This window comes from Eulemur rufifrons, chromosome 28 (genome assembly GCF_041146395.1).
Source record: "Eulemur rufifrons isolate Redbay chromosome 28, OSU_ERuf_1, whole genome shotgun sequence".
NCBI classification, from domain to species: domain Eukaryota; kingdom Metazoa; phylum Chordata; class Mammalia; order Primates; family Lemuridae; genus Eulemur; species Eulemur rufifrons.
The window spans coordinates 15,640,256-15,657,374 of record NC_091010.1 but is presented as its reverse complement, the minus strand read 5'-3'; the positions used below and the strand labels follow the sequence as shown (position 1 = coordinate 15,657,374).

General features: G+C 39.8%; 1 protein-coding gene across 1 annotated transcript in view; it reads right to left on the bottom strand.

Moving 5' to 3' along the window:
* Positions 1–17,119, bottom strand: part of LRMDA (leucine rich melanocyte differentiation associated) — a 993,823-nt gene that overhangs the window by 880,910 nt on the left and 95,794 nt on the right. The window lies entirely within an intron of this gene.

Below are 17,119 nucleotides of genomic sequence, written 5' to 3'. Positions count from 1 at the left end.
ATCATTTCCCATATCACTATTTAGATGTAGGAAATAATTTTATGCTAGTTCCCTTCTCTACTCCCTGCTCAAGCACTTACAGTCTTACCCAGCTCATATAAATTCAGGTAATTCTATCCATGTTCAAAAGCATCCCAAGGGAAAGAATAGTAATCCCATAATGGAAGGTAAGTAAGGGGAACCTCTGGCTTCTCTCCTGTCCAGCACTGCACCCCCAGGTCCAGCAGGGCTCCAAACAGGAGGGAAGCCACCAACAAAGGTATTGAACTAAGCAAACAGATCAGTGTCGTGCTTTTAACCTTTCAAGATACTTTCAAAACTATGATCTCAAACCCTCAATCCCTTGCCATCTAGGAGGGATCAGTTTATTATTTCCATTTTAAAGACAAGGAAACACAAAGCAACTCAGTGACTTGCCTAAGGTCATCTAATTAAGGGCAAAATTGAGACTAATACCTGGGTTTCCTCATTGGTATTCCAGCTATTAGACCACGGGTGCAAAACAGTACTTTTAAAACTGGAAATAGCCATATAAGGAAAAGCTAGTGTTCATATATTGCGTATACTCCAAAGCAAAACAAAACTCTCTTGTGGATTATCTGCTCACTTTGAATTATCCATGCTGCTTCACTCTGCTAGCCTGGAGAATAGCATTGGTTATGCCGTAAATAAAACTGCCTCCATACATATTTGCTACACAGTCAGCAAAGACATAAAAATGAGGTTTTCCACCGGCTAGCTGACCACAGCTCACCTCACCAGCCTCCAAGTGATCCCCAGTAACTTTTGCATCACCTTGATCTGTGCTAAAACTAATCCCTTCTGCTGAGCATAGTCAGAAGGAGAAAACAATTGTGTAATTTGTCTACAGGCAACCACAGTGATCTACCCACTTGGATCACTTTCCAGCTCATTTTAGCTGGGTAAATAATAGCTTGATATGTAGCACCTGCTAAGTGAAATGAAAATGGAAAATGTTTTAAAAGATTTTTGCTTAATGTCTTTATACTACTGTAAATGTATGAAAATTTTATATCTGGGTTTTTATTACTGTTGATTGCTAAACTGACAGGGGAAAATAATCCAAGCTGGCACATTAATGAAACATGATTTTTTTTTTTCTAAGTTCCTTTTTTTTAAAATAACAAAGCTAAACACAATTAAATGGTAAAAGCCACTTCAACTTTTAACTCTTTAAGGACTGAACAGCAGATATCAGATTTTTTTTTTTTTTACATGCTTTCTTAGACACTTCACCCTTATATAGAAAACTCAGTGCTTTCTTCTGGCACAGTGGCATGCCCAAGCCTGGCCTTATGTTTTCAGGTTTAACCCCTCAACACCACCACTTTGTTGCTTTTCAAATAAATATGCTTTCAGAGACTTCAGAAACATGCCTACCCATTCCAGAGAGCTATGACAATACAGAGAAAGAGAGAATGGAAAAAGAGTACCAAGAATTGTGGGCATATGCCAGGAGAGGCCCCACAGAGAACAAACGTGCCCTCAAGAAGTAATGCCAACATTAATCCAAGTCTCTGAAGTGGGTTCAGCCCCACCAGTAACAACAAAGAGCTCAGCACCCTTCTAACAATGCTCTCTCTCACAGAGTCTTATGAACGGGTTGCTTTAGAAGCCTACATTCATCCAAGAGGTGGTGTCAGTGGTGGAATTAGTCACACCTGCCAGTGAATAGCACATAACAGCTGTACAGACACAAGTGAGTTATTGGTCTTGGGCTACAATCTCCCAGGAAGCAAACTATGCAACTTCTGCTGCTTCCAGGCCAACTGAAAGGAACTTAAACTTGCAAATGATTAAGTATCTTAATTGTGTCATCTTAAAGCATTTCATTACCATAACCAATACCAAAAGGCTGGGAGAAGTCCAGCTGAGGCATTCAGATCCCTGATCCTAAATTTTAGTAGCTGTGACACTTTTCATCTATGTCTCCCTCATCATTAGATCCTGTACATGGGTTCTTACTTGCCCAATGCAAGCTCATTAGTGGAAGAGACGGCTCTAGAAAACAAGGTTTCTGACTCCTAGTCCAGTGTTCTTTCTTCTTACCACATTGTTCCCTTGTTTTTATATCACAGGAAAGGAAAAATTGGGGGAATAAGCATGAGGTGTTTAATGGATTTCTTCCAGCATTTAATTTTAGGAAATTCAACCTGTATTTACTAAGTATCTTCTGAAAATCTGACCCCATTCAAGATGCTGGGATGATATAAAAAGATACATAACATGTGGCATGTGCCCTCAAGAAAACTACATCCTGGACCAGGAGGGAAAACTGCATTATACTAACAACATTCACTCAACAATATTTATAATGCATGCTATGGGCAAAGCATTGTGCTGAATGCCTTCAGAGAAACTACAAGACAGCAAGGAGACTAAAACCCTCCACCAAGGAGACTAAAACTGAGTAAAGCTAGGTTTGAAAAGACCTCAAAGACCACCCACTGAGCTCTTGACACCCAGTCACATCCTGGCTGAGTGGCTCTGGGTGTGCTCCCCCTAAAAAGGCTCCAATTTGTCTACTTCCAACTTAAAATGTACGGCCCAAAACTGAACACAGTATTCTAGGTGTGGCTTTCCTCCTTTTTCAAGATAATGCACTAGTGCCATTGCACCTACAATCTCATGAGCTCCTTAAACACTCACCTACAGATATTTGAATATGCCGAATACACCTTAATTTTTTTCACACATCACCCCTATTCTGGTACTTTGCTTTAACAGTTGATTTGGGAGGCCAAAATGCAAATGTAATCTTAAATTTTCTCTCTTCTGATTTGGCCCATATATTCTAACTGATAAAATACTGGAGGACCATGATTCTATTATCTAATTCTAGTCTACTATCGTTCCCAGTTCTGTCTCCCACAAATACATGTATTTTCTGTAGCTTCTCCTAAATCACCAGCAAATATTTTTTGCCAAAAATCAGACACAAAACCTACTTGTGTGGGGAACCACAAGAAACATTCCTCCAAACTAACATAGCTCCATTTAGGTGCCCTCTTTTGGTAGAGTTGTTTGGCACAAATCCAGTATCAAATGCCTTCTTGAACTTCAAATGCTTAGTGCTTAACATATTTTCCTTATCTGTTAAGTCAAAAAAAAAAAAAAAAAAGGAAGATCATATAGCCTCATCTACTTGCAATCAACCCAAGCAAGACTGGCTCATAGCAATTGCTGGTTCACCATCCATCCTTGCAATTATCTGAATTAGAATCTCATTCCAGATTCCAAAGGTTATTTTTAGTCAGAAGGAGAATGCCAAAGACAGGAAATAGGGCGACTTCAGTTTGGCCAAACACAGAGGGTTTGCAGAGAATAGTGGGAAAGGTAGCTGGAAGAAAGGACTGGGGCTGAACATGGAAGGCCTCGAAGTCTGCACTGAAGAGATCAGACTTGCCTCCAAAGGCAGTGGAAAAACCACAAGTGCTTTGGAGCAGAGGAGGGGTATGATTAGAACATCTAGAAAAAAACAACCTAACAATGGAGGACAAGAGAGAGAGAGAGAGAGGAGTAGCCAGTGGCCAGAATTATAAAGATCAGGCCCTTACAATGGTTCAGGAAAGAGGTTAAAATAATTTGATTAAACATTAAATGGGAAAATCAAAACACGACAGTGAATGACAAAGGTACAGTGTGGTGACTGATTACACAGGGAAGGAAACAAGGGTAGGAGAAGGCAATGAGCATGCTGAGGCCCCCCTGGGATGTCATTTCTAAAGGAAGGCAGGCCAGAGGAGTAGCGGCCTCTTGGACCAAATTGGTTTGGACAGAGCATTCCTGAGGTTCCCACGGGACAGCCAAGGTAGAGCTATCCAGAAGTCAAGTGGACAGTGGCTCTGGACTTCGGAAGGAAGAAAGTGGGGCTGGAGACGAACTGTGCAAATGTCTGTATTTTGGAGTTGACAGAAGGAAAAGGCACCAGAAAATTCCCCAGGAAAGAAATGGCCAGCAAAGTGCCAAAAGGATCTGGATAGAGCTATGTTAGAGAAGTTGAAGAGACAGAAGTTTTGAAGAAGAAAATTGTGTCAAATGACAGAGTGGTCAAGGAGAAGGAAGAGTGGGAAACGGCCAACTGAGGCCTTCAGGAAAGTACGCTAGCTTTAGCAGGGCTTCCTGCACTTCCGTGTGCCACACATCACTTGGGAATCTTGCTACAATGAGGATTCTGACTCAGTAGGTCCAGGGTGGGGCCGACAATTCAGCATCTCTAACAAGTTCCCAAGGGATCCCAGTGCTGCTGGTCCATAGAGGACCAAGAGTAAGGGGTGAATAGGAGGTGAACGGAGGAGGCGGTGAGTTTGGTTGAGGAGAAGGACTGAGCGACGGGATAGACAACACAGACTGTGAGTGCCGTAGGAATTAACAATCAAGAAGGCATCAATACCTCTGTTTTTAAAGAAGTCCTCTGTCCTAGAAGCTCGCCCTGAGAGCTCTGGTAAGTATATCAACGGAATTCAGTATATGTTCAGTTCCTCTGTCCTTTAATCATACTTGACCTCAGTAACTTAAATTTTAAAGTGAAGTAGGAAGTGTAGAGTTTAACAATGAGGTTACTAGCACAAAAGTAACGTGCCACAATCCAGTCAGTGGCTGGCAAAACATCCCACTGGTTGCTCCATTCTCCTTCTAAGACACTTCCTGACTAAAGCGCTGCTCCCACAGTGTAGTTCTGTCTCATACTTCAGCACCTCCAACTCATCCACACCCGTTTGATTAGGACTTAGCCTCTGCTGACAGATTTTATCTTTGGAAATGCCCCTGGCTGGGCCAAAAAGAACAAGTTAAGCAAAGGATTAACCAACACACTCTCACTGATGCAGTCGAACCGGCACCCAGTTAAGAGGCAGAAAGCAAGAATTTCAGGTCAGCACCCCCAGTGGGTGGCTGCCTAGCTGCCCGGGAACCCCCCAGTGAAAGAACGTAGCACCCAGCTCTTGTCTTCTGGCACCCACCTTGGTGCTTTTAAATGGAAACTCTATTCTGGAGGGAACTTTCATATCTCAATACACCCTACGAAACACACAAAACCATCCCCCCAAACCCACAAAGACTCTCTGACCTGCCAAGCTCATGTGATGGTTCTGAGACAAGTCAGAACAGCACAGAGAATCTCCCCATCTGGGTGGTGCCAGAGAGTTTTTGCTTCTAGAGTTGGCTAGAAAATCCTCGTGGACTACTTCCGTTTTTCAGGTGAGTTCATCAAAATGATCAAATGAATTTTTTTGAGAGAGAGGTTGCCAGAAAAGAGAACCTGAAGGAAATTAAAAGAAAAATATCACCTGATTCTAAACTGACCAACCATCTTAAAAGGGAAAGTTTATATGCAAAAATAATTTTTCCTGACATTTATGTAAAAATCGCAGAATCACAGAATGTTACAGTCTGGAGAGTCCCTTACAGATCAACAAGAAGATCACCTCTGAAGCTTGTTGAAAATACAGATGCCCAGGGCTCACCCCATGCCATGGACTTACTGACCCCAACTCTCCCGGGGTGTCCAATTAACTCATTTTATTTACAAGATCCAGAGAAGGGAAGTGACTTTCTTGAGACAAGAAGTGTTTATCTTAAAGTTACATGCCATCTCGTTTCAAGAAGGACCTAAGGCAGAGCTCACACGGCTGATAATAGTGTTGTCAATGACTACACACAGACCCTCATGTAGGGTCCAAGTCAAGAATACACTGCGAACTAACTATGCATCCAGTGCAAATTTTATTGAAACAGAGTCTTACTCTCCTGGCAGAGTGCCTGGAAACAGCACTCTTCTCTCACTGTGCCAGCACCCTGTTGGTCACACTTCAGCCCCAAACTGCCTTACTGAGCCTAATTTTCAAGGAAGTACTTGAAAAAGTTTTGAGCAGAGATTAGGCAAATCGGGTAAGGAGGAAAAAAAGGCCCAGAAAAATCATACCCATTGACTATCACCTAATTTACTTTTTTTTTTGTCCAAGTTGGATATGTTTTCCAGCTCTTTCTCAGGAGGGGTGTGGGAGTACGAGTGCCGTCTGCCGCTGAAGCAGTGCACTGCACACGCCCTCCTTCGTCAGAGAACCACAAAGCATTTTGCTGGCTGTATCCTCTGTGCCCGGGGTTGTCTTGGAGGATTTAGACACCACTTAGTAAAGTCACTCACACCAGGCCTCCTGCGTATCAGTCTGAAAGGACACATCAAAACACCTTGTCCTTGAAACCTCTTGGGGGCCCAGATGGAAGACAGTTGGACTTAACAAATCAACACACAGCTCGATACGTTATACGGCTTTAAAAAGAGGGGGAAAGAAGAGCATAGTGAATAGAGGAACAACTTGCTCAGAGGTGGACAAGATGCAGCCAGGCAAAGCAAAAAAACACACGCTCGCTTCAATCCCACTCCTGCCGGTCTTCAGTATGGAAGTGGAGCCAGTTTAGCTCTGCCTGAAACCATGTGGTGTTGGGTCAGAGCCAGGAGACCTGGACAAACCGGAAGCCATGAGCCTCACACCTTCCCTAAGTAGGTCGTTTCCCCTTATCTTGCCCACCAACATCATTCTGCAGGGCTAGAACGTGGGTTTTCACCACCACGCTGTCTCTTGAAATCCCAGAGCTCTTCCACAGCCATTTAAACCACCCCCCCCCAACTTAGAACTAAGTCGTCAGGCTTTATTGGTCCCATTTCAATTGGGTGTTTAGTCCATTAACATTTAATGTAATTATTGATATGGTTTGAGTCCACAATTTTAATTCTGTTTGTCTCTTATTTTTGTCCCTTTGCTCCTCCTTTCCTGGTTTCTTTTGGAGTGACTGAATATTTTTGTACCATTTCATTTTATCTGTTGGCTTTTGAGCAGTACCTTTCACATTATTTTTTTTATTTTGCTCTAGTATTACAACATACATTCTTGTCGCAATCTGCTTAAAGCTAATATTGCACTACTTCGTATAAAATGAAAAAAGAAATCAGGCAACCATATGGGTCCGTTCCTCCTCCAGCCTTTATGCTACAGTCGTCACACACGCCACATCCACGTACTATGATGGTAGAGTTTGGAGGTCAAACAGTTACATATATGTTAAAGAAATCAAGAGGAAAAGAATAGTCTTTTATTGTTTACTCACATATTTATCACATCTGATGTTCCTGGTGGCTTCCTGAGGATGAGTTTCCATTCTTCAGCCTGAAGAAACTCCTTTAATTGTCTTAGTTTTCTTCTCATGAAAATGTGTTTATTTTATCTTTGTTCTTGAAGGGCATTTTTGCTAGAGAATTCCAGGTTCACAGACAGTTTTTTTTTATTTTTCTTTAAGCCCTTTAAAATGTTTCCCCACTCTCTTCAGGTCTCCACTGTTTCTGATGAGACATTAAGGTAACTCAAGTTATTGCTTTCCTGTAAGCAAAGTGGAGTTTTTTTTTCTCTAGTTGTTTTCAACTTTTATCTTTTGGGGGGTGGGGGGAAGGGAGTTTAACCAAGATGTGTCTCGGTGTGGTTTTCTTTAAATTAATCCTGCTTAATGATGGAGCTTTCTTGACTTTATAAATTTATGTCATTCACCGAATTTGGGATATTTTCAGTCATTACTTTTTTGTTTTTTCCCCGTTCTCTGGCTTCTCTCTCCAGGACTCTAATATGTTTGAATTTATATGAAAACATATATTAGAGCTTTTGATATAGTCACACTGGTCCCTGTATCTCTGTTTACATTGTTTTCTTTTTCCTATCTTTAAGACTGAATAATTTCTATCGATCTTTAATTTCTCTGGTTCTTCCTCTGTTATCTCCATTCTACCATTAAGCTTTTGTTTGATATTATAATTTTCAGTCCAAGGATGTTCATTATCTCTCTGCTGAGATTTCCTATCTTTTCCGAGACTGTGAGCATATTTCCCTTTATGTCCTTGAGCACACTTATAATAGCTACTTTCAAATCTTTGCTTGCTATTCCTTTGTCTGGGTTTCTTGGAGTTGGTCTCTGTTGACTGCTTTTCATCATGCAATGAGTAATTTTTAGATTGCATCCTGGATGTCTTGAATGATATGCTGTAGAAACTACAGACTCTGCTAAGTTTCTTCGAAATCATTTTTTTTAAAGCAAGCAGTTAACTTGACTGAAATCACACTGCAAAACACTGTCTCTCCTGAGGTAGGCAGCAGTTCAAATTTCAGTTCAATTGTTTTCGCCTACCTCACTAGTGTGGAATCTGTCCTACACATGTGGTGCAGAGTCCAGCTGTAGATCTGGGCAGATTTTATACATGAAATTTGGGGCTCTACTCTCTGGTCCACTCTTTTCAGGAATCCCCCTTTCCAGCAGTTAAGGTTGTCCTAAACTCTGGTCTCTGGTTATCCAAACCAATAAAAATGCATGCTGCTTTCTATCAAGTTCTATCCTTCCCACATGGCATAGACTGAAGGTTGCACTCAAGATAAAACCTGTGGAAAATGAGAAATTCACTCTAAGCCTTTCCCTCCTTCCAAGTGTCAATTTCCCCTCCAGTACCTGCCTGTTCTCCCTCCCTTAGTAATAATGTGAAGCTAGTATAGCTGCTGCCTGGTTTTCTTTGGAACTTTTTCATAGGGCGAGAGACAGTAGGTAACCCAGGACTCACCAAACTCCTCTCATCAGGATCAAAGACTGTCCTTCCTCATCAAAGATCGACAGATTCTGAAATCCTAGCCCCTCAGGATGGACTGAAAGAAACCAACAGATCTTCCCATCTCATCTCTTACTAGAGAAAGAATCCCCTCCCATCCTGGCTGGTTGGGGAGCTTCTGCTTCAACATCTCCACTGACAAGAGCATATAACTTTTAAGGAAATACAAAAAGAAAAGTAAATGACTCAGACACATTACATACTTCAGCTCTTTTCATCAGCTCAACAATCCATTAAGGAAGGTATTATCCTCATTTTACAGATGAGGAAACTGAGCCTTGGGGAAATATCTTTGCTAGGAAAGAGTGCATTCAGGTTTTGAACTTTGGCCTCTACAACTCAAAAAGCTCACAACCTCCCCACATTGTCCATTCCATCCTCAATGGCTTTAATCATTACCAAGTTCTTCCTTATACTGAACTGAAGTCTGCCACCTTACAATTATGATCATTGGCTGTAATTCATGATTCTAGACTGTGAGCCCCTAAGTATAGTGATAGCATCTCATTTGTCTTTGCACCCTCAGTGCTTAGCACAGAGGAGGGGCTAAATAACTGATCAGTTAATTCATTAATGCCATTGGAAACATCAGGGAAAAGCCTGTATCTGCTTCACCATGGTAATCTCACAGCTACATGCAATGGCTATCACATACCACCTTTCTCCCTCTAACAAAGCTTTTCTTCTCCAGTCTGAATGTCCCTTGTTCTTTTAATTGCTTCCCATATGGTGGGATTTCTAGAATCCTCCTCGTCCTCCTGGATATATTACAACTGACTAATGTCGCTTAAAATGTCACCCAGGAATTCCATTACTTCTCAGGATATAGAAAACCACAAGAGAGTATCACTCCCACACTAAAAATAAAAAGCCAAATAATCTACAAAATCATAGGTTTTCTCCAACCCAGAGAGCTGAGGTTGCAAGGCAAACAGTGAACTGAATTCCAAAGTATGACTAGTCCCTCCAAGGAGAGACAGAACACAGAAATTGTTTCACTTTTGACAGAGGGCAGGTTAAAGAAGCAGCCACCAAAAAAGTGAATAAGAAGAAAGCTGAAATTTTAACAAATTTATAAATGTTGGATATGGGCCAGAAAGAAAGTTTATAATTCCTGAGAGTCCCAGACACAAGAAGAGTCTGCACTCACCCATCATCTTTTTTCCATGGTACTCACGAGAGAGATCAAGACCATGGTACTCACAAGAGAGAGCAAGAGACAAGGGAGAGCCCCCTATACTGCGCAGGCACAAAATCTTGCCTACGTCCCAGACTCTTCCCTCATAAAAAACAGAAGTGATAAGCCACTGAGGAAGAATAGTACCCCAAAAAGCTGCACTTTCACTAAAGGGGAAATAGAAGCAAAATATGTCTGCCTCTGGGCAAAGAGGTAGAAAACCTTTTCAGGCACAGAATCTTGTATACATACAAACAGAGGCCTACCACCACTGGAAGAGGGACAGGAAATGCACCCCCACCCAGGAACCCAAATTAATATGATAGAAAAAGTCTCATACCAGATACATGGAACCTGCCTAAGATTGATACCAGAGCAGAAAAAAGAAACCACTACCACTGACCCCAGCACAAGCTTCACACTGAAATAACTAACGGCAGTCTAGCCCCTCAAGGGGGGATAAGAGCATAGAAAGAGACCCTTTCTTTGGAGTAAACATGTGGGACCTACTGAAAGCTGAGGATGAAGTGGAAACAGGAGGAAAATCCTCCATTTCTGCAGGCTCAACACTAAGCACAGGTAGCAGCAGGCCACCAGTGGAGGAATCTGAAGTCTATTACACAAGGAAACTGAGATCCAGCTCAATTACTGACTATAACAACTCAACTACCCACATTAACATCACAACAGGAGTGTCTCCGTTTCCAGGTATAAATACTATTTAACTCAGTCTCTACTGTTCTTTTACACACATTGTCTGACACTGAATCAAAAATTATAAGGCAGAAAAAAAATAGAAGACTCTTGGTCAAAAGATAAAGTAGTCAACGTTACCAGAACCAAAGGTGATGATGCAGATGTTAGAATTATCAGATAGGGACTTAAAATAACTATTACTAGTATGATTTTTAATCTAGAGAAAAAGAGGTGGACAACATGAATGAATGGATAATTTCAGAAAAGAAATGGAAACTATTTTTTTTTTAAAAAGAGTCAAATGGAAAAGCTAGAAATAAAAAACATGATAACAAAAAGATAGAATTCCTTCATTAGGCTTATCAGCAAACTGGACACATCAGAGAAGAGGATTTATGAAATGGAAGATAGATGACTAGAAATGATCCAAATAAATAAGGAAAAAAGTGAAAAAACAAAACAGAACATATAAGAGTTATGGGATGATCTCAAACAGTATAACATATATTTGGAATCTCAGAAATAGAAAAGAGAGACAAGGAACAGAAAAAAAATGTTTGAAGAGAAAATAGCCAAGAATTCTCCAAAATTAATTTTTTAAAAAATCAAATCACAGGTCAGAGAACCTCGGAAAAATCCCAAGTGGAACATAGGGGAAGACAAAGGGGATAGTTAGGCACATCATTGTAAAACTACTAAAAACCAAAGATAAAGTGAAAATTTTGAAGGGAGCCAGAGAAAAAAAGAAACATACACAAAAGAACAAAGCTAAGAATGACAGCAGACTTCTCAACAGAAAGAATTTAAGGCAGAAGAAAATAGAATAACATCATTAAAATATTGAAAGAAAAAACTTCCTACATGGAATTCTATATAGTGAAAATATCTTATAAAAATGAAGGTAAGAGGAAAAATTTTCCAGACACACAAAAACTGAAAGAATTTATTTCCAGCACACCTGTACTATAAAGATGTTAAAGAAATCCCTCAGGCAGGAATCTGGTACCAGAAGGAAATTCGTATCTACACAAAGACATAAAAAGCTCTAGAAATGGTAAAAATATGGAGTAATATGACAGTCTTTGTTGTCTTAATTTTAATCTCCTTTAAAGATAACTGGCTCTGCAAAGTATATTTACTTTTAAAATAGATTAAATGAGAACAAATTTAAACACAATAATTTTAATTTTCCTATTTAAAAAAAAACAATTAGAGAAACATTTTCTCTGGTTCCCAAAAAAAGGTAAATGCTCTTTAAAGAAAAAAGAGTAACAACAATCAGTGGGATTTTATAATATGTGGAAGTAAAATGTAAGACAATAAAACAAAGATGAGAGAGAAGAAATAGAAGCATACTATCGTAGGACTCTCGAATGCATACATAAAGTGATATATTATTTGAAGGTACACTGTGTTAAAGATACATACTGTGAACCCTAAAGCAATCACTAGAACATTTTTAAAAGGAGTAAACTTATAAGCCGATGGTGGAGATAAAATGGAATCATAAATATAATAATTCAAAAGGCAGCAGGAAAGGAAAGAAACAGGAACAGAGGATAGGACAAGTAGAAAACAACTTGCAAAATAGCAGATTCAAAACCAACTATATCAACAATTATATTAAATGTAAATGGCCAAATCATTCCAATTAAAAAGCAGAAATCCAATTAAAAAGCAGACTAGATATGAAGGCAGAGACCCAACTATATACTCTCTAAAAGAAATCTGTTACAAATATAAACACGGGGATATGCTAAAAGTGAAAAGATAGAAACATATACCACACAAACAAAAAAATCTGGAGTTCTAAAATAAAATAACACAAAGTAGGCTTCAGAACAAGAAATATGTTCAGGAACAAAGAATTAATTCATTAAGAAGATATAATAAATGTCTGTACATCTAACAACAGGGCTCTAAAATACATAAAGAAAAGTCCAGTCGGGTGCAGTGGCATATGCCTGCAATACAAGCTACTCAGGAGGCTGAGCTGAGAGGACGGCTTGAACCCAGGAGTTCAAGTCCAGCCTGTGTAACACAGTGAGACTTCATCTCTAAAAAAAAAATAAATAAAAGTTTTAAAAAAAGAAAGAAAACTCTGATCAACTGAAAAAAGAAATAGACAAAAACTAGGAAGACCAGGAGACCTCAATAATCCTCTCTCAGTAATTTATATAAAAATAGGCCAAAAAATCAGTAAGGATACAGAAGACTTAAACACTATCAACCAACTTGACTTAATTGACATTTATAGACGATTCCAACCAACAACAGTAGAATCCACACTCTTTTCAAGGGCCCATGGAACATTCACTAAGATAAATTATTTCCTGAGCAACTTTTTATAGCTACTTTATTCATAATAATAAAACCTTTAAACAATCCAAACATCCATCAAATGGTGAATGTGTCAACCATTGTACATTCACACAATAAAATACTATTCAGCGATGAAAAGGAATGAACTAGTGATATATGCAACAATATGGATGAATCTCAACACCATTATGCTAAGTGAAAGAAACCAGGTACACAAAAGGCTACATACCATATGATTCCATTTTTATGACATTGTGCAGAAAGGCAAAGCCATAGAGACAAAAATTAGATCAGTGCATGCCATGGGCTGGGGATAGGGAAGGGAGACTGAAAAGGGGCACACGGGAACTTTTTAGGGTGATGGAAATGTTCTGATTGTGGTGGTGATGGTTACGTGACCACATGCATTTGTCAAAAATCATCTAACTACTCACTTAGAAAGGGAATTGTATGTAAATTATATCTCACTAAACTGACTTTTAAAATAAAAATAAATTTACATACAGTCATCCCTCAGTATCCACGGGGAATTGGTTCCAGGACCCAAGATACCAAAATCCAAGAATGCTCAAGTCCCTTACAGCTGGGCCCCCATATCTGCAGGTTCCACATCCAGGAACGAATATTCAAATATTCCAACATTCTGGATTGAATATTTGACCTGCAACTGAATTGACAGATGTGGAATCCACGGATACCAAAGGCCAACTGTACTGTTATCCAAGATAGGAAATAGTAGTAATAAAATAAACTCCTAATAACGATAAATAACACTTAATTTGGTCCGATCAGTATAGGCCTTAACTTACCTTCCTGGAAGAAAGTTTCTGAGGAGCTACCTCATCCTGTGGCCCCAAATGGAACTTCATTGAGCTTCTGACTCCATTACAGATAGGCCCACACAGCCCAGTGTACGTATTTCCCATGCATACTTAGATCTCTTTCATGGAGCAGAGATCAAAAAGATAAGAAATATTACAGATTTCAGTAACAAGAAGGTACATGAAAATTCATTTTCATGTTTGTAATGGACCACCCAACATCTAGTTCTGAGTTCTCCTCCTTAAGAATAGAGAGAGTTCAAAAGGCAGTTCGGAAGTAGAAGGCCATCAGAGAGCCTTTGCTGAGAATAGGAACTGCCCCTCACTGTTTAAGATACTGCAGGCTGTGTAGGTCAGAAGGAATCTAAGTAGCAGGGAAGAAGGCCGAGGCTGGGTCCTAGACTCCTAAGTCCACCAAGAGTTCCTCACTGCTGAATGGAGAAGAAGCTCCCAGAACTCTTCCTTGGGCAAATCCAGGGCACAGAGCAGGCCTTCCTGCATGAAAGGAAGACGCTAGCTAACTAGTGCTGCCAGCACTTTGCCTTGCTGGTTCCTGCCAAGGGAAATCAACCCTGAATACTCTTTTCATTGCTAAAGGTTAATCTGCAAAAAATATTAAATGCCATCCTGCTCTAAAGAGGAGTCTTTGGAAAAGTTCACAACACTGCCACCAAATCCAAAATAACTTTCTTAATTGCCTGCTAAGGGCTCCCAACAGGCCACCTCTAGAGAAACATTTGTCCTCGGACTGTTGTTGTTGGTTTTTTTTCTTTTAAACGCTGTCTTTCACCACTGTGTTTATACTTTCCACGAAGATACAGCATGATTAATGCAGGAAAAAAATATGAAAAGACTTACAATCAAATTAGGAGAGCACTTGATAAAATAAGCCCTCTTCTTGTAAGTAATTTGAAAGAATAACTTTTTCATTACAACCTCAGCTCCCAGCAGGTCCCAAGTAAACCAAGCCAGCTGTGGTTCAAGAAAAGGTCTAAGTGAGGACCCACTCAAGGTGGGGATAAATCACAATTGGGATCACAGACCAGGTTTCTATCTTTTTTATCCCCCTTACATAAATTGAGCTTGACCTGAAACTCCAAGAAAGTTAATTTATAACAGCCAAAAAATAATTCTTTTTTTACATAACAGCTCACTTTTCTTTTTCTTTTAAATTTAAACCATTATAACAAATGGAGATTTATTATATACTATAAACACATGTGGCTTAAGCACTGGTATTTAGTCTGGAAACTCAGAGGGGGCAGTCAGCTGCTGGTGCAATCAGGAAATACCATGTGACATTCCTGATAAAGACGAAACACACACACATTCCACAGCACTCACTGTGGCTTTAGCCATTGTGTGGGCACCACAGGCCCAAGTGCAGGCTGTGAACTGAAAGATGATTCAGTGGGCCAGGGAGAGGTGCTGTCTATCAGAGCCACATTCACCCAAGTCAGTGCTAAAAGTCTTCACAACGGCAACCAGAGCTTTCAGTTAGAGAGAAGCAAAGAAAACCAACTGCCCAAGACATTTCTCCAGGAGCTCTTCCTTTTTGTCTGCATCTGACATATCCGAAAAGTGGTCCATGTGTTTTGGTCCAGAGATACTCAGCAATGCTGCACGGAATCATCCTGAAACATCAGGCTGGGGTCACTGATGAGTGAATGTAATCCTGGCTGAAGGTGTGTTGGAGACCTTGTTTCCCACCATGGCAAAGCTGGAATGAGACTCCTGATTCTTTGTCTCTCTTCTCTCGTCCAGGCTGACATGATCTATTCCCCTTCAACTGATAGTTCTTATAGTCCTCACTGGCAACAAGCACTAGGTAATTTACCAGCTAAGCAGGGTTCTCTGGGAGGTCACATTAACCGGTGGTTAAAGACATGAAATTTGGAGTCAATCTTAACTCCATCACTTCCCAAATTCTCTAAACCTAAGTTTTTCCATCAATGAAATGGGAATACTTATTGAAGTACCCCATGTGTCTGTTGGAAGAATTCAGTGAAATAATACATATAAATCTCACAGATGGTCATAAACTTTATTAAAAATTTAGAGATTCTCTATCATAATCTAATCCAGCCTCATAATGGTACTCTAATTAATAGTTATTATCAGTAATGATCATTACTATTAATAAACTTTCCATATGTGTAGGTCTTCTCTCCAGAACTACAATAAAATTTCCTTGAGGGCAGAACCTCCATCGTTACACTCCTTTTGCCTTATCTATAGCTCCAAGGCACAAGCAACTTATTAACAAACACTTGTTGATCCTATCAATTCTACCATTGATTTAAAAACTTTTATTATAATTATGTATAAAAGACAGGAAAATTAAAATCATCCTCGATCCCAACACTAGAAATAACCAGTTAACATTCTGATGCAAAGTCTTCTGTTTCTTTTTCTATGCATACACATGTTCATTTCAAAGCACAATTGGGATCAACAGTGTATACTGTTTCAAAAGTACACTTTTTAACTTATGAATAGTTCATGGACATTTTCCCCTGCCATTAAATAGTCTTCAAAAACATGATCTTTTCAGGCAGCAAGGTATGACATTCTTTGGTTATATCCCTAACTGTTCTCATCCACCACCTTGTCAACGGAGAATGCCTGTTGTACTAGTGCTCAGTTAGACCACCGAAACCAGAAAATGTGTGTGGAATCACCTGGGGCCATGCCCAACACTGGTCAACACTCAATAAATATCCTCTCATTTCTCCTGTTTGTCTAATATCTTTAAAGGAACTTCATGAAAGATCCCACTTCCACCATAAAATAAGGCTTCTTAATACTTAAAGAACTGAAGCCCAAGACCTTTCCTATAAGGACTCTACTCACTCCCTTTAGTCCCCAGCACAAGATTTTGGATAACCATCATAACAGAGTTCCCATGAGTTTCACAGTAGTTATAAACTATACTCCTACTCACCTTTTCCTAAGACCTTCCAGAATCCAGAGCTCTCAGACTGGAATTTTTGTCACCAAATATTTCTCTAATTATTTCAGATATGCTGGACTTTCCTTCTCAACCAGACTTAAGTTCTAGACCATGAAAGCAAGCTTAATACTGTAAAGACTACAGACCTTGGGGTCAGGAGACCTGGGTTCTAGCTCCAACTTTGTCTCTTACTAGCTGTCATCATTTTGGATAAATCATCTCCCCTCTCTGGGTCTCAGTTTTCCTATCTATAAAATGGTAGGCTCAAGTAAGATCATCTCCAAGATTCATTACACCACCACCTTTAGGACAGCAACCGGTTTATACACCGTTATCATTTATTAACTAAGATCTAGTGTAAGCCAGGCACCTATGATGTCCGTACTGTCCTATGATATCAGTACTGTCATCTGTCCCATTTAGCAGAGAAGGAAACTGAGGCTTAGAGAGGTTAAGCAACAAGCCCAAAGTCACGCAGTACAACCATG